A 372-nucleotide genomic window follows, 5' to 3' on the forward strand; every position below is an offset into this window, starting at 1 on the left:
ACTCTTAGAGGTAAGCCCCCAGGTCCGCTTCCCAGGGCATCCATCCTAAGAGTTGGAGCTTCCTGCGAGTTGCACCCCCCTCCCCGCCCCCAGGTGGATTTGTCTCCGACAGGCAAGCAAGAAAATGGCTCAGTTCCTCCGGACTTGGTGGATGGTTTCCGCGGCTAGCTGAAATCTGGGCGGGTGGAAGGTGGAGGCAGTGGGGAGCCTCTCCAGGGCTCTGATCTCGTAAAGGGGGAAACTTTGGGGCTTAGTCCCCATCATTTACAACAGTCCCCCCAATAAAGACTGTAATAATAAAATGTAAAGTTCGGCAGCTTTAGAACACGTCGTTATTATTGATTTGTGCTATACAATCTAGGAAAAACAAGT

The sequence above is a fragment of the Ursus americanus genome, chromosome 22 (assembly GCF_024610735.1).
Source record: "Ursus americanus isolate L20-20 chromosome 22, mUrsAme1.1.p, whole genome shotgun sequence".
NCBI classification, from domain to species: Eukaryota; Metazoa; Chordata; class Mammalia; order Carnivora; family Ursidae; genus Ursus; species Ursus americanus.